The sequence below is a fragment of the Ranitomeya imitator genome, chromosome 1 (genome assembly GCF_032444005.1).
Source record: "Ranitomeya imitator isolate aRanImi1 chromosome 1, aRanImi1.pri, whole genome shotgun sequence".
NCBI classification, from domain to species: domain Eukaryota; kingdom Metazoa; phylum Chordata; class Amphibia; order Anura; family Dendrobatidae; genus Ranitomeya; species Ranitomeya imitator.
In genome coordinates this window covers 1,344,987-1,371,067 of record NC_091282.1, presented here as the reverse complement: position 1 = coordinate 1,371,067, position 26,081 = coordinate 1,344,987, and positions in this window count along the sequence as shown.

Here is a 26,081-nt window from a genome sequence, read left to right as displayed (position 1 = left end):
TCACAGGGGCTATAAAGGGGTGTGCACGCCGACCGCCATCTTCTGCCGATCTCAGCATAGGGAGAGGTTGCTGCAGCGTCATCAGAAGCAGGGATAACGTTAGGGAGGGAAGATTAACCCCGAAACTGTTTGTGCTGTAGCGATTTCCACAGTCCAACACCACCTTTTCTTTGCAGGGACAGTGGAGTTTATATTTTTGTGCATCAGCTCTGTAGCTTATTAGGCTCCTTATAAGGCTCCCTGATAGCTGCATTGCTGTGTGTACGCCGCTGTGCAAACCAACTGCTTTTTAAAGGAGCAAAAATCCTGTTGCTCCTTTCTGCACAGTTATCTAGTTTATTTGACAACACTTTTGTGTGCAGCAGTCCTTTTTATTGCTGCCATACTTGTCCTTAGATCATTGTAGGGAGATTGAACTTGTAGTACAGTCCTTGTATTTTTTGATACATCTGCCAGCCATGTTCTGCCACTTGCATTGTGTAGTGTAATACACAGGGCCTGTTTATTGCTGCAGTCTCCCCCCAAAAAAGGGAGTTTTAAATTGCGACTAAGTGGATCTACGTCAGTTCTGTTTGTCGTATATCTTCCAGCCACGTTCTGCCACTTACATTGTGTAGTGTAATACACTGGGCCTGAGTTTGGCTGCAGTCTCCCCCCCAAAAAAGGGAGATTTAAATTCTCAACAAGCTTATATACACCTTCTACCTTGTTTTACAGTAGCATATAATGGTTGTTATTTTGGTTACATTTTACCAAAAATGAGGAAGTCTGGTGGAAGAGGCCGTGGGCGGTCGTTGCCAGCTGGTAATTATGGTGGTGGTAGTGGAGCATCTGGTGGTAGAGGGAAAAGCAAAATAGCACCTAAGGCTGGAGGTGTTGAGTCAGCGTCATCGTCTGGCTACACAAGGCCTTGAAGTCTCACTTATCTGGGAGTAGGAAAACCGCTTTTAAAGCCGGAGCAACAGGAAAAAGTTTTGGCTTTCATTGCTGACTCAGCCTCTAGCTCTTTCGCCTCCTCTTCAGAAAGTTCAAAATGTCGTCAGTGGATGCTCCCGGTCAGGAACAAGTCGCTGCCTTGTGTCCTTCACCCAAAGCTAAAGTGAAGGATGCGTCAGGCGACACTACACTTTACTCCATGGAGCTCTTTACACATACCGTGTTTGGGTTACAAAGGGAAATTGTTAACAGCCCATTACAAGATGAATCGGACATGTAGTGCACAGATGCACAGCAACAGCTAGATTATTATGCTGTTCCATTGACTCAGATCACAACATTGCCCTCGCAGTGTACTGAGCCAGAATCTGACCCTGATGAGACTGGTGGCCTGTCACGAACGCTATAGCACCTTACACGGTGACACAGAGGAAGGTGCACATGACATTGAAAAGGAGGTGATAGATGACCCAGTTGTTGACCCAGATTGGCAGCCATTGGGGTAAGAGGGTGCCGCTGCCAGTAGCTCAGAAGCGGAGGAGGATCATTCGCAGCAGCCATCTACATCAGCTGTTATCTGGCAGGCCCGTATCAGGCCAAACACGTTTGTCAAAAACAAAAACAGTTTTAGGACAGCGTGGCCATCCGGTGAAAGTAGCACAGCGTGCAACGCCTGAAAAGGTAATCCATAGTAGGAAGAGTGCAGTGTGGCAATTTTTTTAACCAAGATCCGAATGATCAGTGCAAAGTTATCTGTAAGAAATGCTCAAAGGCCTTTAGCAGAGGGAAGAATCTTCAAAATTTAAATACAACGTGCATGCTTAGACATTTAACCAGCATGCACTTGCAAGCCTGGACTAACTACCAAACATCCCGTACCGTTGGTGCACCTGCTCAGAATGAAGGTAGTCAGCAACGCTACATTGCTTCCCTCACTGTAAGCCCACCAGTTAGGACACCACCAGCAGCAAATGTGGAGGTATCGTCGCAAGGCCAAAGCAGTCAGGGAATCACAAGGTTCTTGGTAGAAAACACTGTATGTAGGCCAACATCAAGAATACCATCACCAACCCTCTCTTAATCTGCCATGTCCACCACCACCCCCGCTAATTCCACCATATGCAGCTCTCCAGTCCAGCTCACCCTACAAGAGACTCGTTAGGAAAAGAAAGTACTCATCCTGTCATCCGCGTACACAGGGTTTGAACGCCCACATTGCTAGACTAATCTCGTTCGAGATGATGCCCTACAGGTTGGTTGAAAGCGAAGCTTTCAAAGCCCTGATGGCCTATGCAGTACCACGCTATGACCTACCCAGTCGACACTGCTTTGCGAGAAAAGCCATCCCAGCCCTCCACCAGCATGTCAAAGACCGCATTGTCCATGCACTGAGGCAATCAGTCAGTGGAAAGGTGCACCTCACAACAGATGCATGGACCAGTAGGTATGGCCAGGGACGTTACGTGTCCATCACGGCGCACTGGGTTAATGTGGTGGATGCAGGGGACAGCCATAGTGGGACAGTTCTGCCTAGCCCACGGTCTAGGAAACAGTTGGCTGTAGACGTTCGCCCCCCCTCCTCCTCCAGATTCGAAAGCTCGTCCACAGAGCGCAGTCGCACGACCACTCCATCCACAGCTGCCAGTGTTGCACACGAGGTGTCCCATTATGGAACAGCTAGTGGTAAGCATCAGCAGGCTGTGTTGGAAATTAAGTGTTTGGGCGACAACAGACACCGCGGAAATACTGGCCGAGTACTTGCAGCAAGAAACTCAGTCATGGCTGGGCAGTGTACATCTTGAGGCAGGCAAGGTAGTCAGTGATAACGGAAGGAATTTTATGGCTGCCATAGCCATTTCAGAACTGAAACACATACCTTGCCTGGCTCACACCTTGAACCTGGTGGTGCAGTGCTTCCTCAAAAATTATCCGGAGTTACCAGCCCTGCTCCTGAAGGTGCGAAGACTTTGGTCGCACATCCGCCGGTCGCCCGTACACTCCAGCCGTATGCTGAACCATCAGCGATCGCTGAAGCTTCTCCAGCACCTCCTAATAATCGACGTTGCAACAAGGTGGAACTCCACACTGCACATGCTTCAGAGACTGTGCGAACAGAGGCGTGCCGTTATGTATTTGTGGGAGGATACACATACACGGGCAGGCAGTTGGATGGCAGACATGGAGTTGTCTGGTGTGCAGTGGTCAAAGCTACAAGACCTCTGTCAAGTCCTTCAATGTTTTGAGGAATGCGCACAGCTGGTAAGTGCAGATGACGCCATCATAAGCATGAGCATTCCACTAATGCGTCTGCTGATGCAAAGTTTGACGCACATTAAGGAGCAGGCGTCTGCGGCCGAAAAGGAGGGAAGCCTTGATGACAGTCAGCCATTGTCTGCTCAGGGAACTCTCCTGGACGAGGTGGCGAACAAGGAGGAGGAGGATGATGGGGATAAATATTTATGGGAGGAGGATGTTTCTCAGGGGGCAATATAAACTGGTGGCGTTGCAAGGTCAGGTACAGGGTTTTTGCGGGAGACAAGTGATGTTGATTTGCAAGAAAGTGCTCCTCAACCCAGCACAAGCAGTGAATTGACACCTGGAACATTGGCCCACATGGCTGAGTATGCCTTGCCTATCCTAAAAAGGGACCCCCGCATTATCAAAATGATGACCGATGACGATTACTGGTTGGCCTGCCTCCTGGATCCACGATATAAAGGGAAATTACAAAATATCATGCCACATGAGAACCTTGAGCAAATATTGGCTACCAAACAAGCAACTCTTGTAGACCGTTTGGTTCAGGCATTCGCAGCACACAGCGGCGGTGATGGTTCTCACACGAGCTGTAGGGGGCAACATGGCAGAGGTGTTAGAGGTGCACAAAGCCGAAGTGAAGTGAAGTGATTTCGCAATGACCGCTGACACGACAGGTACTGCAGCATCGATTCAAAGTGACAGGAGACAGCATTTGTCCAGTATGGTTACGAACTATTTTTCCTCCCTTATCGATGTTCTCCCTCACAGGTCATTCCCCTTTGATTACTGGGCATCTAAAATAGACACCTGGCCTGAATTGGCAGAATATGCATTACAGGAGCTCGCTTGCCCAGCTGCTAGTGCTATCAGAAAGAGTTCAGTGCTGTTGGTTCAATACTGACCGAAAAAAGGACTCGTCTGGCTCCACGAAATGTTGATGATCTAACCTTCTTTTAAATGAACCAATCATGGATTTCAAATTATTTTGCCCCACCTTCCCCTGCTGACACGAAGCTTGACTGGAAAATGTCTTGCTTTTGGCCTCCTCTTACTGACTGCTCCAATTCCTCCATTTGCAGCTGCTGAATGTCCACCATAGGCCATTTTTATACCTCTCTAAATGGGCTGACTCCCCCCACAGGGCCGTGGTCACCACTTGGCGCAAGCACCCATTCGAGTGCCGTTTGCCTGGACAGGTGGGTGTGCCAACTGTTGGGTGACGGCACTGGCACAGGGTCCCTCATAGTATAATGAAGTGTCTCTGACGCTGGTGGTGCACACCCAACGTCAGACACACCGTCATAATATGAGGGGCCCTGTGCCAGTACCGCTGCCCATGAGCGAGTGTTCCCCCCAGCTCGAACAGTGCTCTACCACTTGCAAAACTTACCTCTCACTGCTCAATCACTGTTTAGTCTGTGCTGTTAATGGCACTGCCAATACAAATTTGTTGAAATGATAGATGACAGTTAAAATATACAGGGGCCCTGGCCTCCATTTAGACCAGTTAATACTTTGCGCGAACTACCACTGTCTGCTACTCAGCAGAGGAGCACACCTCTGTACCTAGCTATGCCACCTGTTTATTTATGAACATTGTTTTGGTAGACATTTAGCACACTTTACTAATTTGACCTACTGTGTCAGCCACTCCTTCCAGTTGTCCTCCACTGAACTAAGCTATGCCGCCTGTGTACTCCTGTTACCAATTTTGAACTGCATTTAGCCAACTTTTTTTATTTTAGGCCTACTAAGTCTGTCTGCGCCGCTCGTTACAGCTGTCCTCCATTGAACAAAGCTATGCTGCCTGTTTACTCCTGTTATCATTTTTGAACTGCTTGGAGCCTACTTTTTTAAATGTGGGCCTACAAACTGTGTCTGCGCCATTCATTACAGCTGTCCTCCACTGAACAAAGCTATGCCGCCTGTGTACTCCTGTTTCCACTTTGGAACTGCTTTGAGCCTACTTTTTTATTTTAGGCCTACTAAGTCTGTCTGCGCCACTTAATACAGTTGTCTTCCACTGAACAAAGCAATGCAGCCTGTGTACTCCTGTATCCACTTTGGAACTGCTTTGAGCCAACTTTTTTATTTTAGGCCTACTAAGTCTGTCTGCGCCACTCAATACAGCTGTCCTCCATTGAACAAAGCTATGCTGCCTGTTTACTCCTGTTACCATTTTTGAACTGCTTGGAGCCTACTTTTTTAATGTTGGCCTATAAACTGTGTCTGCGCCACTCATTACAGCTGTCCTCCATTGAACAAAGCTATGCCGCCTGTTTACTCCTGTTACCAATTTTGAACTGCAGTTAGCCTACTTTTTTATTAAAGGCCTACTCCCTGTGTCTGTCTGAGCCACTCATTACAGCTGTCCTCCATTGAACAAAGCTATGCCGCCTGTGGACTCCAGTTAACAGTTTTGAACTGCATTTAGCCTACTTACTTATTTGGGCCTACTAACTGTGTCTGCCCCTCATTGCAGCTGTTCTCCACTGAACAAAGCTGAGCCTCAATTTTCATCCTGTTTAGAATATTAAACTGCATTTGGCCTACTTGTTTGGTTGGGCCTACTAACGGTGTCTGCCGCTGCTTGTTGTTCTCCTCCACTGAACAAAGATGAGCATAATTTTTCATCCTGTTTCGGATATTAAACTGCATTTGGCCTACTTGTTTGGTTGGGCCTGCTTCAAGTTGAGTGATTAATATACAGCAAATTGAGGATCAACAGAGGAGGTAGCCAACTGCACAGCTGATGTAGTAGGTGAGAGGCCTAACACAACAGGGCCTTCCTGCTACAGTCAGCTTGTTTTTGTTACGGCTCAGAGGTGGTTTTAACCTTGCCATTCCATGGAGCTGAGCTAGCCAGCTGGTCTACCGGGTAATAGGTGGTGTAACCTTCCCGCTAAATCTTGACACTCGCTCTGACTTGCTACGTGTGGCCACCCGTAGATGGTAAGACACACTAAAAAGGGCATTTGCAGAATAAAGGTGAGTTGCCTGAGCGAATAAGTTGAAGCCATGGGCAACTTGTTCTGTGTGTGCAGTCAGGGCCCCAATGGGATCCAGAACCGCTATACAGATTGAAAAAGGAAGCAGTGAAAGATGTGGGACCAATATTGAAAAAGGCAAAAATGCCAGAGTGTGGATGTTTGGATGTACAAAAAGGCACAGACAAGGGAAGAAAATAGCAAGTGAATAAATAGCGTCTGAGAGAATGCAGCAGGACGGAAGTAAGGTGTATTATGAATGTTTTGATGCTCAAAAGTCCGACTATGACCGACACATTATTGCTGCGGTCATACCTTTGCATAACCAGAGACCCAGACAAGACAGATGGACTTGGAAACACTGTGGTCAGATAAACCCAAACTGGAGAAATACTTGTATGATCTGTGCTGCAACCCGACCTAAGTGAATTGCACTGAATCCTGTCCAAACAAGATCACATGTAGTGACATAAGAAGCTGACACAGGATAGGGACATTGACTTTTTGGGAGCAAGCTGACAGTAATCCTTTTGGGAAGGAGCTGTAGACCAGCATGTCATGTCACCCCCAACCGGACATCTAGTCACCCCCACCACCAGAGAACCAACCACATCAGGTAGGGTAAGACAGATACAGGAGTATTATCCCTGGAGGCCCTCTGACTAGCTAGCTACACTAAAATAATTGGCTGACCCTGAGAACTAACCTTTCCCATTTTACAGTCAAAGACAATATGATGGACGTATAAGTATACCTGGGCAGACCTAGAGAGTTTGGTGAGCACAAAAGCAGGTGACGTACTAGAACGCAAATTAAGACTTTTACAGATGTGGCAAAAGGAGAGAGTGTAGAGATGTACTCTGGACGGTTACAGCTGAAATGGGCAGACATGGGGTACAGTTCCATAAACCCACTCGATGTTAAAATATTGGTAAATACATTTATTGACGGTATGACCAAAGGCTTATGAGACACAGTACAGACAGCCAGACCTAAATGGAGAAATGTAGATCCAAAGACCTCCTGAAGGTTGCTCAGGAGTTGAAGAAACTAGGGCAATAAGACGACGTGTCATGTATGCTGGAGCACAAGGAAAACAGTAGAGACGTAGTAAGGGACCTAAGGACTTAGAAACAGTGAAGTGCTGGAATTGTGGAGAAAATGGACACTCAGACCAATCTTCCACCTCCTTCACCTTCAGACTAGGAAACTGACAACCCAGTGACAAATGTGTGCCCTGTCCCCTCCGGACCTGGTAATGCCTTGATGACCACCATACCAATGCCGGGAGGGAAAGAGACAGAATTCTTGATTGACACTGGGGCAGCCGGAACTGTGGTACAAAAAGACTTGATACTGCCAGACATGATTACTGACGAGACTGTGGAATGCGTGAGGGTAGAAGGACAAGCGACTGAAGCCCCTATGACTAAACAAAAAAGACTAGAGTCACGAGACAGCCAAGAGGTGCTTACAAACTTATTGTTAGTGACAATACCCCTATGAATTGCTGGGAGCAGAGTTGAGTGCTGTCTAGGCACTATACAGTGCTCTCCTGAGGGTATTACAGTCACAAGTCCCCTTTCATATAAACACTTGGGGTAGAGGGACGCCAGGGTCTTCCACGTGCACATTATACCACGGGTAAATCATGCCCTATTGTAGTTACACTTAATTCCATTAATTTGCCAGGTTAGTAGTTTCCTTACACAAGATGGTATAGTTACCGTCTATTTCTAGGTTGTCTTCATATGATATATAGTTTTTTAGCCATTCATTATATTGGCTCAAACCATAGTCACTGTTTATTTGTCTTTTCCACTTCTTATACCTTATCGCAGGCAACTGGCATTGATATTTGGTATTTTTCAAATCCCTTTTTGTATTTGGAACTGTTGGTTATGGATTTATATAGGGCTGTTACTTTCTTAGAATAAGCTTGTGCTTTGCTGTGGCCTATGGCATTGTGCTCCCCCGTTTTATGTTTCAGTATCTTTCGTAATTCTATATATATTTTAATGTATATAATTTTCTTTTGGTAACATATTTTGTGAATCAAATTTAGTTCTTAAGGGGTTCTCTACCCAATCAAATACAGGTATAAATAATATTTGGACATTAATGTGTGACTTATTTATATAAACACTTGTGTAATATGGCAGAAACGGTGTATATGGCAAGAGTAGTGAAAGTAACACCTGACACCAGAATGTCTGAGGACAGGGAAAAGAGTCAGGTACCAGACACCGTTTGGGCAAGGGGAAAATCTGATATGGGTCGGCTGCCCATTCCCCCTGTCATGATAAATTAAAAGAAGGAACCACTCCTCCTAACCCTAAGTTAACTATCTACAACTAAATGTTAAGAAAACTAAGGAGTTGGTAGCCAACTATAGCAGGATAAAGATGGAATGCTTACCGATCACTATTGCTGGTCAGGAGGTAGAGCAGGTGGAGAGTTACAAATATTTGGGGGTCCATTTGGATAGCAAACTGGACTGGAGATGCCACTCAGAGACTGTCTACAAGAAGGGGATGAGCAGATTGTATTTCCTAAGGAAACTGAGGTCTTTTAATGTGGGCAGCAAAATGTTAGAAATGTTCTACCAGTTGGTGGTGGCAAGTGCCATCTTTTTTGCAATCACGTGCTGGGGTAGTAGTGTGCGGCCTCTGATGCTAATAAGCTGAATAAGATTATTAAGAAGGCAAGTTCTGCTGTGGGCTGTAATCTGGACTCTTTTGGGGAGGTAGTGGAGAGAAGAACTCTGAGAAAGTGTATGACAATTATGAACAATAATGCACATCCATTATATGAGCTATTCATGAGACAGAAGAGCACCTTCAGTAACCGGCTAATACTTCTGAGGTGTAAGAAGGAAAAATATAGGAAATCGTTTGTGCCAACTGCCATGGGAATGTACAACAATAACACTAGGGTTAAACCACCGAGGTGAATGTCTACTTATTTCTCTACATTTCAGTTCACTCGTTGTGTATGTCCTATTCTAATGTATAATGTTCTTCTGTCAACTCCACTGTCATGTCAACTATGTCATTCCTTTATGATTTTTATGATTTAAGTTGTGCTGCTGTGATACCATAATTTCCCACGGGATCAATAAAGTGTATCGTATCGTATCGTATCTCTTCTCTGGTTGGCCAGAAGCCTAACCGGTAAAATGTGCAAATGCTAAAGCGACTGCAGACAAACTGATGAAAGAACTGATCTGCAGGTATGTGGTGTCCTAGAAACCATAGAGAGCGATAGGGACACACTTCACGGGAAAAATAGTGAGGGAAGTCATGCAGGTCCTGGGAGTACAGCAAGCATATCATGCACCATATAGACCACAAAGTAGTGGGAAAGTGGAGAGACTAAACGGGACACTTAACCTGAAAATTCAAAGGCCACGGCAGACACAGGAAAGAGCGGGGTAGAGTGTTTGTCTCTTGCACTCTTGTCAGACACACTCCACATAGAAGGACAGGCTTGTCTCCTTCTGAAGTCCTGTTTGGTAGTGCCCCAAAGACTGGTCTGTACTTCCCACAGGTGCTACAAATGCAACACGGTGCTATGACCGCCCATGTCCAGGCCTTACAGAAAAGACTTAATGTGGTGCATAAACATGTGTTCTCATCCATTCCAGATCCTAATGCCAGTGCAGACGTACATCAGCTGAATCCAGGTGATTGGTGGTCATACACAGACGTACATCAGCTGTATCCAGGTGATTGGTGGTCATACACAGACGTACATCAGCTGAATCCAGGTGATTGGTGGTCATACACAGACGTACATCAGCTGAATCCAGGTGATTGGTGGTCATACACAGACGTACATCAGCTGAATCCAGGTGATTGGTGGTCATACACAGACGTACATCAGCTGAATCCAGGTGATTGGTGGTCATACACAGACGTACATCAGCTGAATCCAGGTGATTGGTGGTCATACACAGACGTGCATCAGCTGAATCCAGGTGATTGGTGGTCATACACAGACGTACATCAGCTGAATCCAGGTGATTGGTGGTCATACACAGACGTACATCAGCTGAATCCAGGTGATTGGTGGTCATACACAGACGTACATCAGCTGAATCCAGGTGATTGGTGGTCATACACAGACGTACATCAGCTGAATCCAGGTGATTGGTGGTCATACACAGACGTACATCAGCTGAATCCAGGTGATTGGTGGTCATACACAGACGTACATCAGCTGAATCCAGGTGATTGGTGGTCATACACAGACGTACATCAGCTGAATCCAGGTGATTGGTGGTCATACACAGACGTACATCAGCTGAATCCAGGTGATTGGTGGTCATACACAGACGTACATCAGCTGAATCCAGGTGATTGGTGGACATACACAGACGTACATCAGCTGAGTCCAGGTGATTGGTGGTCATACACAGACGTACATCAGCTGAATCCAGGTGACTGGTGGTCATACACAGACGTACATCAGCTGAATCCAGGTGATTGGTGGTCATACACAGACGTACATCTGCTGAATCCAGGTGATTGGTGGTCATACACAGACGTGCATCAGCTGTATCCAGGTGATCGGTGGTCATACACAGACGTACATCAGCTGAATCCAGGTGATCGGTGGTCATACACAGACGTACATCAGCTGAATCCGGGTGATTGGTGGTCATACACAGACGTACATCAGCTGTATCCAGGTGATTGGTGGTCATACACAGATGTACATCAGCTGAATTCGGGTGATTGGTGGTCATACACAGACGTACATCAGCTGAATCCAGGTGATTGGTGGTCATACACAGACGTACATCAGCTGAATTCGGGTGATTGGTGGTCATACACAGACGTACATCAGCTGAATCCAGGTGATTGGTGGTCATACACAGACGTACATCAGCTGAATCCAGGTGATTGGTGGTCATACACAGACGTACATCAGCTGAATCCAGGTGATTGGTGGACATACACAGACGTACATCAGCTGAGTCCAGGTGATTGGTGGTCATACACAGACGTACATCAGCTGAATCCAGGTGATTGGTGGTCATACACAGACGTACATCAGCTGTATCCAGGTGATCGGTGGTCATACACAGACGTACATCAGCTGAATCCAGGTGATCGGTGATCATACACAGACGTACATCAGCTGAATCCAGGTGATCGGTGGTCATACACAGACGTACATCAGCTGAATCCAGGTGATCGGTGGTCATACACAGACGTGCATCAGCTGAATCCAGGTGATCGGTGGTCATACACAGACGTGCATCAGCTGAATCCAGGTGATTGGTGGACATACACAGACGTGCATCAGCTGAATCCAGGTGATTGGTGGTCATACACAGACGTACATCAGCTGTATCCAGGTGATTGGTGGTCATACACAGACGTACATCAGCTGAATCCAGGTGATTGGTGGTCATACACAGACGTACATCAGCTGAATCCAGGTGATTGGTGGTCATACACAGATGTACGTCAGCTGAATCCAGGTGATCGGTGGTCATACACAGACGTACGTCAGCTGAATCCAGGTGATTGGTGGTCATACACAGACGTACATCAGCTGAATCCAGGTGATTGGTGGTCATACACAGACGTACATCTGCTGAATCCAGGTGATTGGTGGTCATACACAGACGTACATCAGCTGAATCCAGGTGATCGGTGGTCATACACAGACGTACATCAGCTGAATCCAGGTGATTGGTGGTCATACACAGATGTACGTCAGCTGAATCCAGGTGATCGGTGGTCATACACAGACGTACGTCAGCTGAATCCAGGTGATTGGTGGTCATACACAGACGTACATCAGCTGAATCCAGGTGATTGGTGGTCATACACAGACGTACATCTGCTGAATCCAGGTGATCGGTGGTCATACACAGACGTACATCAGCTGAATCCAGGTGATCGGTGATCATACACAGACGTACATCAGCTGAATCCAGGTGATCGGTGGTCATACACAGACGTACATCAGCTGAATCCAGGTGATCGGTGGTCATACACAGACGTGCATCAGCTGAATCCAGGTGATCGGTGGTCATACACAGACGTGCATCAGCTGAATCCAGGTGATTGGTGGACATACACAGACGTGCATCAGCTGAATCCAGGTGATTGGTGGTCATACACAGACGTACATCAGCTGTATCCAGGTGATTGGTGGTCATACACAGACGTACATCAGCTGAATCCAGGTGATTGGTGGTCATACACAGACGTACATCAGCTGAATCCAGGTGATCGGTGGTCATACACAGACGTACATCAGCTGAATCCAGGTGATTGGTGGTCATACACAGATGTACGTCAGCTGAATCCAGGTGATCGGTGGTCATACACAGACGTACGTCAGCTGAATCCAGGTGATTGGTGGTCATACACAGACGTACATCAGCTGAATCCAGGTGATTGGTGGTCATACACAGACGTACATCTGCTGAATCCAGGTGATTGGTGATCATACACAGACGTACATCAGCTGAATCCAGGTGATCGGTGGTCATACACAGACGTACGTCAGCTGAATCCAGGTGATCGGTGGTCATACACAGACGTACGTCAGCTGAATCCAGGTGATCGGTGGTCATACACAGACGTACATCAGCTGAATCCAGGTGATCGGTGGTCATACACAGACGTACATCAGCTGAATCCAGGTGATTGGTGGTCATACACAGACGTACATCAGCTGAATCCAGGTGATTGGTGGTCATACACAGAAGTACATCAGCTGAATCCAGGTGATTGGTGGTCACACACAGACGTACATCAGCTGAATCCAGGTGATCGGTGGTCACACACAGACGTACGTCAGCTGAATCCAGGTGATCGGTGGTCATACACAGACGTACGTCAGCTGAATCCAGGTGATTGGTGGTCATACACAGACGTACATCAGCTGAATCCAGGTGATTGGTGGTCATACACAGACGTACATCTGCTGAATCCAGGTGATTGGTGGTCATACACAGACGTACATCAGCTGTATCCAGGTGATTGGTGGTCATACACAGACGTACATCAGCTGAATCCAGGTGATTGGTGGTCATACACAGACGTACATCAGCTGTATCCAGGTGATTGGTGGTCATACACAGACGTACATCAGCTGAATCCAGGTGATTGGTGGTCATACACAGACGTACATCAGCTGAATCCAGGTGATTGGTGGTCATACACAGACGTACGTCAGCTGAATCCAGGTGATCGGTGGTCATACACAGACGTACGTCAGCTGAATCCAGGTGATCGGTGGTCATACACAGACGTACATCAGCTGAATCCAGGTGATTGGTGGTCATACACAGACGTACATCAGCTGAATCCAGGTGACTGGTGATCATACACAGACGTACATCAGCTGAATCCAGGTGATCGGTGGTCATACACAGACGTACATCAGCTGAATCCAGGTGATCGGTGGTCATACACAGACGTACATCAGCTGAATCCAGGTGATTGGTGGTCATACACAGACGTACATCAGCTGAATCCAGGTGATTGGTGATCATACACAGACGTACATCAGCTGAATCCAGGTGATTGGTGGTCATACACAGACGTACATCAGCTGAATCCAGGTGATTGGTGGTCATACACAGACGTGCATCAGCTGAATCCAGGTGATTGGTGGTCATACACAGACGTGCATCAGCTGAATCCAGGTGATTGGTGGTCATACACAGACGTACATCAGCTGTATCCAGGTGATTGGTGGTCATACACAGACGTACATCAGCTGAATCCAGGTGATTGGTGGTCATACACAGACGTACATCAGCTGAATCCAGGTGATTGGTGGTCATACACAGACGTACATCAGCTGTATCCAGGTGATTGGTGGTCATACACAGACGTATATCAGCTGAATCCAGGTGATTGGTGGTCATACACAGACGTACATCAGCTGAATCCAGGTGATTGGTGGTCATACACAGACGTACATCAGCTGAATCCAGGTGATTGGTGATCATACACAGACGTACATCAGCTGAATCCAGGTGATCGGTGGTCATACACAGACGTACATCAGCTGAATCCAGGTGATCGGTGGTCATACACAGACGTACATCAGCTGAATCCAGGTGATCGGTGGTCATACACAGACGTACATCAGCTGAATCCAGGTGATCGGTGGTCATACACAGACGTACATCAGCTGTATCCAGGTGATCGGTGGTCATACACAGACGTACATCAGCTGAATCCAGGTGATCGGTGGTCATACACAGACGTATATCAGCTGAATCCCGGTGATCGGTGGTCATACACAGACGTACATCAGCTGAATCCAGGTGATTGGTGGTCATACACAGACGTACATCAGCTGAATCCAGGTGATTGGTGGTCATACACAGACGTGCATCAGCTGAATCCAGGTGATTGGTGGTCATACACAGACGTACATCAGCTGAATCCAGGTGATTGGTGGTCATACACAGACGTACATCAGCTGAATCCAGGTGATTGGTGGTCATACACAGACGTACATCAGCTGAATCCAGGTGACTGGTGGTCATACACAGACGTACATCAGCTGAATCCAGGTGATTGGTGGTCATACACAGACGTACATCAGCTGTATCCAGGTGATTGGTGGTCATACACAGACGTACATCAGCTGAATCCAGGTGATTGGTGGTCATACACAGACGTACATCAGCTGAATCCAGGTGATTGGTGGTCATACACAGACGTACATCAGCTGAATCCAGGTGATTGGTGGTCATACACAGACGTACATCAGCTGAATCCAGGTGATTGGTGGTCATACACAGACGTACATCAGCTGTATCCAGGTGATTGGTGGTCATACACAGACGTACATCAGCTGAATCCAGGTGATTGGTGGTCATACACAGACGTACATCAGCTGAATCCAGGTGATTGGTGGTCATACACAGACGTACATCAGCTGTATCCAGGTGATTGGTGGTCATACACAGACGTACATCAGCTGAATCCAGGTGATTGGTGGTCATACACAGACGTACATCAGCTGAATCCAGGTGATCGGTGGTCATACACAGACGTACATCAGCTGTATCCAGGTGATTGGTGGTCATACACAGACGTACATCAGCTGAATCCAGGTGACTGGTGGTCATACACAGACGTACATCAGCTGAATCCCGGTGATCGGTGGTCATACACAGACGTACATCTGCTGAATCCGGGTGATTGGTGGTCATACACAGACGTACATCAGCTGAATCCAGGTGATTGGTGGTCATACACAGACGTACATCAGCTGAATCCAGGTGATTGGTGGTCATACACAGACGTACATCAGCTGAATCCAGGTGATTGGTGGTCATACACAGACGTACATCAGCTGAATCCAGGTGATTGGTGATCATACACAGACGTACATCAGCTGAATCCAGGTGATTGGTGGTCATACACAGACGTGCATCAGCTGAATCCAGGTGATTGGTGGTCATACACAGACGTGCATCAGCTGAATCCAGGTGATTGGTGGTCATACACAGACGTGCATCAGCTGAATCCAGGTGATTGGTGGTCATACACAGACGTACATCAGCTGTATCCAGGTGATTGGTGGTCATACACAGACGTACATCAGCTGAATCCAGGTGATTGGTGGTCATACACAGACGTACATCAGCTGAATCCAGGTGATTGGTGGTCATACACAGACGTACATCAGCTGTATCCAGGTGATTGGTGGTCATACACAGACGTACATCAGCTGAATCCAGGTGATTGGTGGTCATACACAGACGTACATCAGCTGAATCCAGGTGATTGGTGGTCATACACAGACGTACATCAGCTGAATCCAGGTGATTGGTGGTCATACACAGACGTACATCAGCTGAATCCAGGTGATCGGTGGTCATACACAGACGTACATCAGCTGAATCCAGGTGATCGGTGGTCATACACAGACGTACATCAGCTGAATCCAGGTGATCGGTGGTCATACACAGACGTATATCAGCTGAATCCAGGTGATCGGTGGTCATACACAGACGTACATCAGCTGAATCCAGGTGATCGGTGGTCATACACAGACGTACATCAGCTGAATCCAGGTGATCGGTGGTCATACACAGACGTATATCAGCTGAATCCCGGTGATCGGTGGTCATACACAGACGTACATCAGCTGAATCCAGGTGATTGGTGGTCATACACAGACGTACATCAGCTGAATCCAGGTGATTGGTGGTCATACACAGACGTGCATCAGCTGAATCCAGGTGATTGGTGGTCATACACAGACGTACATCAGCTGAATCCAGGTGATTGGTGGTCATACACAGACGTACATCAGCTGAATCCAGGTGATTGGTGGTCATACACAGACGTACATCAGCTGAATCCAGGTGACTGGTGGTCATACACAGACGTACATCAGCTGAATCCAGGTGATTGGTGGTCATACACAGACGTACATCAGCTGTATCCAGGTGATTGGTGGTCATACACAGACGTACATCAGCTGAATCCAGGTGATTGGTGGTCATACACAGACGTACATCAGCTGAATCCAGGTGATTGGTGGTCATACACAGACGTACATCAGCTGAATCCGGGTGATTGGTGGTCATACACAGACGTACATCAGCTGAATCCAGGTGATTGGTGGTCATACACAGACGTACATCAGCTGAATCCAGGTGATTGGTGGTCATACACAGACGTACATCAGCTGAATCCAGGTGATTGGTGGTCATACACAAAGGTACATCAGCTGAATCCAGGTGATTGGTGGTCATACACAGACGTACATCAGCTGAATCCAGGTGATTGGTGGTCATACACAAAGGTACATCAGCTGAATCCAGGTGATTGGTGGTCATACACAGACGTATATCAGCTGAATCCAGGTGATTGGTGGTCATACACAGACGTACATCAGCTGAATCCAGGTGATTGGTGGTCATACACAGACGTACATCAGCTGAATCCAGGTGATCGGTGGTCATACACAGACGTACATCAGCTGAGTCCAGGTGATTGGTGGACATACACAGACGTACATCAGCTGAATCCAGGTGATTGGTGGTCATACACAGACGTGCATCAGCTGAATCCAGGTGATTGGTGGTCATACACAGACGTACATCAGCTGAATCCAGGTGATCGGTGGTCATACACAGACGTACATCAGCTGAATCCAGGTGATTAGTGGTCATACACAGACGTACATCAGCTGAATCCAGGTGATTGGTGGTCATACACAGACGTACATCAGCTGTATCCAGGTGATTGGTGGTCATACACAGACGTACATCAGCTGAATCCAGGTGATTGGTGGTCATACACAGACGTACATCAGCTGAATCCAGGTGATCGGTGGTCATACACAGACGTACATCAGCTGTATCCAGGTGATCGGTGGTCATACACAGACGTACATCAGCTGAATCCAGGTGATCGGTGGTCATACACAGACGTACATCAGCTGGATCCAGGTGATCGGTGGTCATACACAGACGTACATCAGCTGAATCCAGGTGATTGGTGGTCATACACAGACGTACATCAGCTGTATCCAGGTGATTGGTGGTCATACACAGACGTACATCAGCTGTATCCAGGTGATTGGTGGTCATACACAGACGTACATCAGCTGAATCCAGGTGATTGGTGGTCATACACAGACGTACATCAGCTGAATCCAGGTGATTGGTGGTCATACACAGACGTGCATCAGCTGAATCCAGGTGATTGGTGGTCATACACAGACGTGCATCAGCTGAATCCAGGTGATTGGTGGTCATACACAGACGTACATCAGCTGAATCCAGGTGATCGGTGGTCATACACAGACGTACATCAGCTGAATCCAGGTGATCGGTGGTCATACACAGACGTACATCAGCTGAATCCAGGTGATCGGTGGTCATACACAGACGTACATCAGCTGAATCCAGGTGATCGGTGGTCATACACAGACGTACATCAGCTGTATCCAGGTGATTGGTGGTCATACACAGACGTACATCAGCTGTATCCAGGTGATTGGTGGTCATACACAGACGTACATCAGCTGAATCCAGGTGATTGGTGGTCATACACAGACGTACATCAGCTGTATCCAGGTGATTGGTGGTCATACACAGACGTACATCAGCTGTATCCAGGTGATTGGTGGTCATACACAGACGTACATCAGCTGAATCCAGGTGATTGGTGGTCATACACAGACGTACATCAGCTGAATCCAGGTGATCGGTGGTCATACACAGACGTACATCAGCTGTATCCAGGTGATCGGTGGTCATACACAGACGTGCATCAGCTGAATCCAGGTGATTGGTGGTCATACACAGACGTACATCAGCTGAATCCAGGTGATTGGTGGTCATACACAGACGTACATCAGCTGAATCCAGGTGATCGGTGGTCATACACAGACGTACATCAGCTGGATCCAGGTGATTGGTGGTCATACACAGACGTACATCAGCTGAATCCAGGTGATTGGTGGTCATACACAGACGTACATCAGCTGAATCCAGGTGATTGGTGGTCATACACAGACGTACATCAGCTGTATCCAGGTGATTGGTGGTCATACACAGACGTACATCAGCTGAATCCAGGTGATTGGTGGTCATACACAGACGTACATCAGCTGTATCCAGGTGATTGGTGGTCATACACAAAGGTACATCAGCTGAATCCAGGTGATTGGTGGTCATACACAGACGTACATCAGCTGAATCCAGGTGATTGGTGGTCATACACAGACGTACATCAGCTGAATCCAGGTGATTGGTGGTCATACACAGACGTACATCAGCTGAATCCAGGTGATCGGTGGTCATACACAGACGTACATCAGCTGTATCCAGGTGATCGGTGGTCATACACAGACGTACATCAGCTGTATCCAGGTGATTGGTGGTCATACACAGACGTACATCAGCTGTATCCAGGTGATTGGTGGTCATACACAGACGTACATCTGCTGAATCCAGGTGATTGGTGGTCATACACAGACGTACATCAGCTGAATCCAGGTGATTGGTGGTCATACACAGACGTACATCAGCTGAATCCAGGTGATCGGTGGTCATACACAGACGTACATCAGCTGAATCCAGGTGATCGGTGGTCATACACAGACGTACATCAGCTGAATCCAGGTGATCGGTGGTCATACACAGACGTACATCAGCTGTATCCAGGTGATCGGTGGTCATACACAGACGTACATCAGCTGAATCCAGGTGATCGGTGGTCATACACAGACGTACATCAGCTGAATCCAGGTGATTGGTGGTCATACACAGACGTACATCAGCTGAATCCAGGTGATTGGTGGTCATACACAGACGTACATCAGCTGAATCCAGGTGATTGGTGGTCATACACAGACGTACATCAGCTGAATCCAGGTGATTGGTGGTCATACACAGACGTACATCAGCTGAATCCAGGTGATTGGTGGTCATACACAAAGGTACATCAGCTGAATCCAGGTGATTGGTGGTCATACACAGACGTACATCAGCTGAATCCAGGTGATTGGTGGTCATACACAGACGTACATCAGCTGAATCCAGGTGATTGGTGGTCATACACAGACGTACATCAGCTGAATCCAGGTGATTGGTGGACATACACAGACGTACATCAGCTGAATCCAGGTGATTGGTGGTCATACACAGACGTACATCAGCTGAATCCAGGTGATTGGTGGTCATACACAGACGTACATCAGCTGAATCCAGGTGATTGGTGGACATACACAGACGTACATCAGCTGAATCCAGGTGATCGGTGGTCATACACAGACGTACATCAGCTGAATCCAGGTGATTGGTGGTCATACACAGACACGTGAGAAGGAGCCTAGATTCACGGTGTGACGGCCCATTCTAAAGTCCAGCTGACCACATTCACCTCAGGGAAACTTGAGGGAAAGCCCACCTGGATCCATGCCAGTCACTGCAAAAAGATCTTTTCACCAGCAGAATGACTGTTGTCCTAATCACCGTGCTGGCAGTGGTAGGATGTTTGCACCTTACAGAGACACTGGATAAACAAACTTATTCAACATCTTGCTTTTCTTATAAAAGACGCGGAAGGACAAAAACTGCTGGACTGTTGGATCTGAATACACAGCCCAGTATCTGCAAGGACTATGCTGTACTTAGCCTTTACCCCAGGACCCAAGGAAGGTATTAGCACCACACTGATCAGACAATGAGACTTGGACTCAGATTTTCGTGGTTCCTTAAGGCCCTTAATGAGACTAGTACAACATAGAGACTCCTTTTTAAATCCAGCCAATTGGCTTAGCGGCCTAGCGGGATGGATTTTTTTTTGTATTTTACAGACTTGTATGCAAATTTTGTTGCTTATTGTTTTATGTAGCCGTAAAAGCGCTAATATATGTATTACCTAAGGCTGAACCTTCTGTAGTGTATCATAGGACCCGTATGGCCACTGCTGACGGGGGAGGTGAGTGTCCACACTGAGGGTGGATGGGCGAAGCAGGTAGGAAGTCCCCTTGTGGGTACTAGACCCATGAGACAGGAGCTCCTTTGTGGACATCAGCTGACCCCGTAGCAAAGGTTATACCATTTACAAAAGAGGGAAATTGATATAGAAGGGTTAATAGTTTGCCTTTAAGTGCCTTTTGCCTTTAATTGTTAGAATTTCTAGAATCTGTTGTTGTAGTAGTCTGCTAATCTCCTCTTCAAGGAGACTATACTTATCATGCATGTGCTCAATAGTCAGCCACAACATGCTCTGGGTACGTGAGGAATAAAGGTCAGTATGACCCCAGGGTAACGGGGGAGGGCGACATGAATTACATTGAGAGTTACATTTGTTGTAAATGGTATAAAATATTGCCTCTTGCTGCATTACATCAGATAAAAGTGACTTGCTCACAGAAATATGTGTGAGGTGTCCTTTGTCTCCAAGCGTTTGTAAAATGACGGGCGTAACCTCCTGATTTAGCCTCACTGGTGATCTGGCATATCTGACATTGGGTCAGAACGCAAACAGCTACGACATGTGTCCTGTGAGTAAAGTGTTGTCAGTAGTGTTGAGCGATACCTTCCGATATTCGGAAATATCGGTATCGGATTGGATCGGCCGATATCGAAAAAATATCGGATATCGCCAATACAGATACCCAATACCAATGCAAGTCAATGGGACAAAAATATCGGAATTCAAATAAACCCTTTCTTTCCTTGTAGGTTCATTCTACATGAAGGAAAACAACTAAGAATCACGTAGAATGTATCGGAGGAGGTGGAGGAGACATTAAAGGCATAGAGGTTTAGCCCAATCAAATAGAATAGCAGGAATTAAATTTTTTTTAAGATGTTCGGAGTTACAAAGATATTGACTATGTTTAGATTTTTTCCATTTTGTCAGATATTTATATTTCTCTACTTCCATGCTCTGCACCTTTTTTTTTTACTTCTCCCACACTTTCTTCTTCATCATCCTCAGCAGCAGCATCTTTTTCATCAACTTCTTCACCTTATTCATCTTCTTCTTCACCTAATTCCTATTATTCTTTTTTTAAAAATTCTTCATATTCTTCTTATTCAACTCTTATTCTTCATATTCAACTTCTTCATCTTCTTCATATTCCTCTTCTTCATCATAATCTTATTTGTGACAGGCATTCCTGTAGTGGTTATCTATAAAAGTTTGAAGATTACACCTTCCGTTCTGCCTGTCACAAAAGAGTTACAACAGTATTTGTCCGTGTTCAGTTTTGCCTGCAGCAGCAGGTATTTTCCAGGGACACCACGAGGAGGAACAGACTCGCCCCCATACAATGCTTAGTCTTCTTCAGCTTATAATTTAGATATCTTTCGCTCTGATTTTTAGTCTTATGCTTAATGTTCTTCTGCAGCTTCTTGTTCTTTTGCTTCTCGGTCTTCAGGGTCGTCATCTTTAGGGTCTTGAACTTGGAACTGTAGCAGGAGGTACAAGAAGGCTGAGGAACTGCCGAGAACCAGCTGACGGTACTGGAACCCGGAAGGCTACCCGAAGGTAGAAGAGCCAATGGCAGGACCGAGGACCAGCTGATGGTACTGGAACCCGGTTACTAAGCAGGAGGTACCCGTGCCACAAAGCACTACCAAGGACCACCTGACGTTGGCGGAACTCGGATACCCAGAAGGAGGCACCTAAGCCAAAGGCTCTGCCCGGAACCAGCTGGCGGTGCTGGAACCAGGATGTGGAGCAGAAGGTCCACAGGAAGAGAAAAAATAGCTAGGCCGCGAGGCGGCCGCAGTTACCGAACACCAACAGTCCTACAGGGGGAGCTTGTAGTATTGGCACTACAGAAACAGCCTTGATTGCCACTTCCCGCTGCCCACATAGGAAGCTCCTAAACTGCAGGCACCATGGATTCGGCTAACCTGACCTCAACACGACAGGACTACGTTTGGTAGTGTAAGTGACCTTGACACTACCCGGAAACAGCTGGCGTGCTGGAACCAGGCTGGGCAGGAGGGAGTACCCGTGCGAAAGACACTTCTGAGCAGCAACTGGCGGTGTTGGAGCCCAGGAATTACATGACAAACAGAGTTTAGGCTGAGGCCTAATTGGAGCAAGTTTAAAGGGAACCTTTAACCCCACAGGCGTTAGCAACTGAAAGAGCTATCTTGTGCAGCATTAATGCTGCACAAGGAAAAGGTGGCTCTTTTAATTATGCTCCTTGCACACGCTGAACTAAACACTTATAAAATGTCTCCCCTGATTCCGTGAAACCGTCCCAGAGGTGGGACTTTCCATCGTCATGAGACGCAGCACGGCCGGCATTCATACCCCCTTGGCGCCGGGCGCCGCCTCCTCAGCCTTGTTTGAATCTGTCACGGAGCACGCGCTGTTATGTTAAACCTTGGCCATGCGCAGTTAGCGCTGCCCGTCTTCTGACATCATTTGGTGTCAGGCTGACTGCGCCTGTGCGGCCACGCTGCCCGAGATTCCGGCCCGCAGTGTCTTCTGATTTAGTCACACTGTGGGGCTGGGATTCATGCCCATGCGCAGTGCATATCTTCGCCTCTCACTCCTCTCCATCCGCCTTCTTCAGAGTGTGCGGCGTAAGCTGATCCATAATCACATGCCACGGCTGTTACGCTGCACAGTCTGAGGAAGGCAGAAGGAAATGAGAGGCGATGTTATGCACTGCGCATGCCCATGAATCCCAGCATCGCAGTGTGAATAAATCAGAAGACACTGTGGGGCGGGATCTCAGGCAACACAGCCACATAGGCGCAGTCAGCCTGACATCAAATGATGTCAGAAGACGGGCAGTGCTAACTGCGCATGCCCAAGGTTAAACATAACAGCGCTGGCTCCAGGACAGATTCAAACAACGCTGAGGAGGCGGCGCTCGGCGCCATCGGGGCATGAATGCCGGCTGGGCTGCGTCTCATTCCGAAGGAAAGTCCCACCTCCATGACGGTTTCACGGTATGAGGGGACACATATTTTATAAGTGTTAAGTGCAGCGTCTGCAAGGATCATAACTAAAAGAGCCACCTGTTCCTTGTGCAGCATTAGTGCTGCACAAGTTGTCTATTTCAGTTACAAAGGCCTGTGGGGGGAGGGACAGGTTCCCTTTAATTGCTGTTGTTGTGCCAGCGTCGCGGTCGCATGACACGTTGCCGGATACACAGCTGGGAATCAGCTGACGTTACTGAAACCCAAGAACACGGCAGCAAGTGTTGACTGTGCATCCAGCACTTCCGAGCACCAACTGGCAGTATTGGAGCCCAGGGAATCAAGGAGGAGCAGAGTGTAGGCCGAGGCCAGCACTGAAGGCAGTTTAATGTCTGTTGTGTCTGCGTGGCTTTTGCAGGACACGTTGCCGGCTACACAGCAGGGGAACAGCTGGCTTTACTGAACCCTACAGACACATTGGCGAGTGTTTTTCTCTGTGCAGCCAGCACTTCCGAGCACCAACTGGCGGTATTAGAGCCCAGGGAATCAAGGAGGAGCAGAGTGTAGGCCGAGGCCTGCACTGGAGGCAGTTTAATGTCTGTTGTGTCTGCGTGGCGTTTGCAGGACACGTTGCCTGCTACACAGCAGGGGAACAGCTGGCGTTACTGAACCCCACTGACACATGAGCGAGTGTTTTGCTCTGTGCAGTCAGCACTTCCGGGCACCAACTGGCGGTATTGGAGCCCAGGGACAGCAGGAGGAGCATTGTGTAGGCCAAAGCCTGCACTGGAGGCACTTTAATATCTGTTTTTGTGCCAGCGTGGCGGTCGCATGACACGTTGCCGGATACACAGCAGGGGAACAGCTGATGTTACTGAACCTCAATAACAGAGGAGCGACTGTTGACTGTGCAGACAGCACTTCCGGGCTCCAACTGGCGGTGTTACGAGCCCAGGGACAGCAGGAGGAGCAGACTTTTGTTATTGCCACACACACAGCTGGGGAACAGCTGACGTTACTGAACCCCAATAACAGAGGAACGATTGTTGACTGTGCAGACAGCACTTCCGGGCACCAACTGGTGGTGTTAGAGCCCAGGAAAGAGTGTAGGCTGAGGCCTAATTGGAGCATGTTGAAAGAGAACCTTTAACCCCCCCCCCCCAGGCGTTAGCAACTGAAAGAGCCATCTTGTGCAGCACTAATGCTGCATAAGGAATAGGTGGCTCTTTTAATTATGCTCCTTGCACACGCTGAATTAAACACTTATAAAATGTGTCCCCTGATACCGTGAAACCGTCCCAGAGGTGGGACTTTCCATCGTCATGAGACGCAGCACAGCCGGCATTCATACCCCTTGGCGCCGGGCGACGCCACCTCAGCGTTGTTTGAATCTGTCATGGAGCCCACGCTGTTATGTTAAACATTGGCCATGTGCAGTTAGTGCTGCCCGTCTTCTAACATCATTTGGTGACAGGCTGACTGCGCCTGTGCGGCCGCGCTGCCCGAGAACCAGCCTCGCAGTGTCTTCTGATTTAGTCCCACTGTGGGCCTGGGATTCCAGGGCATGCGCAGTGCATATCTTCGCCTCTCACTCCTCTCCATCCGCCTTCTTCTGAGTGTGCGGCGTCACGGCCGTGGCATGTGAAGGGAAGGTAGAGGTGAAGCGTCAGCTAAAACATATAAGAAGCAGAGAGATATGAAGATTACATGTGCAGCACAAGTGAACCAGTACCTGCTTACCTGTCTCCTGCTCTGTCCACTTGCCATGTTTAACTGGTGAGATCCTTTAAAAATAATACACTAAGGCTGGTTTCACATTTGCGTCTGTTCACACAGCATGTCATCCGCACAGATCCGCATGCGTCACGAGCATCAGTTGCCAATGCATCTGCGTACGCATGCGTCGTTTCTTGGTGTGCGGCGGGGTCCGGCGATTGCAACATGTTGCATTTTTGGAAGCGTCAAAAATTTGTCAAACATGCACAGGCATTCACATGAGTGTGTTAAAAACGCATTACTGTCTATAGGAACGCATGCATATGCATGTCCTTGAGTACGCATGCATTCGATGCGCTTGCGTACTTCGGACTGCACATGTCCAGTAACTGATTGAGACACGCCCTCCAGGAAATACCGAACGCATGCGCATAAAACACGCAAACGCAGGCAAAAACCGCATGCACACAGCATTTATTGGCCGTCATGCTTAAGCTGATGCGGATAAAAAAACGCTGCGCAAGCATGCGGTTTTGCATGCATTTGCATATGCAGATTTTACGCTGCGCACATATACGCAAATGTGAACTAACCCTTAGAAACATTTCACATGTGCCCCAACATGTGCTCTTTAAGCAAGATCTAGAAATATTGGAAGTGCATGCTGGGATGTAGGATGTAGGACCAGTTTGCCTTGTTGAATCTTAAAACAATTAGTAAGAGACCAAAGCCGGTATTACTGCGCAAGATACACAAACTCCCATACTGGA